At 38.0% G+C, this 869-nt stretch overlaps 1 non-coding gene across 1 annotated transcript; it reads right to left on the bottom strand.

Moving 5' to 3' along the window:
- Positions 1 to 409: 409 nt before the first annotated feature.
- On the bottom strand, positions 410 to 517 carry LOC148577371 (small nucleolar RNA R71). The gene has a single exon (XR_015903955.1). It is a non-coding gene; the product is annotated as a small nucleolar RNA R71 (small nucleolar RNA).
- Between the last annotated feature and the right edge of the window lie 352 nt (positions 518 to 869).

Here is an 869-nt window from a genome sequence, read left to right as displayed (position 1 = left end):
AGAAGACATGGCCGAAGCCAATAACAATGGTGGAGATACAAGGAAGGTGCTTGGTGACTTTACTGTACCAACTTTTGACTTCTATGGAAGAAGCATCTCAATTCCTGCAGTTGGAGCAAACAACTTTGAGCTTAAGCCTCAATTTGTTTCTCTAATGCAGCAGAATTGCAAGTTTCATGGACTTCCATTGGAATATCCTCATCAGTTCTTAGCTGAATTCTTGCAAATCTGTGACACTGTTAAGACCAATGGGGTTAATCCTGAGGTTTACAGACTTATGCTTTTCCCCTTTGCTGTAAGAGACAGAGCTAGGATATGGTTGGACTCACAACCTAAAGAAAGCCTGAACTCTTGGAAAAAGTTGGTTAATGCTTTCTTGGCCAAATTCTTTCCACCTCAAAAGTTGAGCAAGCTTAGAGTGGAAGTCCAAACTTTCAGACAGAAGGAAGGTGAATCCCTCTATGAAGCTTAGGAAAGATACAAGCAATTGATCAGAAGGTGTCCTTCTGACATGCTTTCAGAATGGAGCATCCTATGTATATTCTATGATGGTCTGTCTGAATTGTCCAAGATGTCATTGGATCACTCTGCTGGTGGATCTCTTCATCTGAAGAAGACACCTGCAGAAGCCCAGGAACTCATTGAAATGGTTGCAAATAACCAGTTCATGTACATGATGAGCGGATAATTTATACCCTTTTTGGCATTGTTTTTACATAGTTTTTAGTATGATTTGGTTACTTTTTATTATATTTTTATTAGTTTTTAATCAAAAATTACATTTCTGGACTTTACTATGAATTTGTGTGTTTTTCTATGATTTCAAATATTTTCTGGCTGAAATTGAGGGACCTGAGCAAAAATCTGAT

This window comes from Arachis ipaensis, chromosome B1, assembly GCF_059453495.1.
Source record: "Arachis ipaensis isolate K30076 ecotype BB chromosome B1, ASM5945349v1, whole genome shotgun sequence".
NCBI classification, from domain to species: Eukaryota; Viridiplantae; Streptophyta; class Magnoliopsida; order Fabales; family Fabaceae; genus Arachis; species Arachis ipaensis.
The sequence above is the reverse complement of the archived record's forward strand: the minus strand, read 5'-3'. Positions and strand labels throughout refer to the sequence as shown.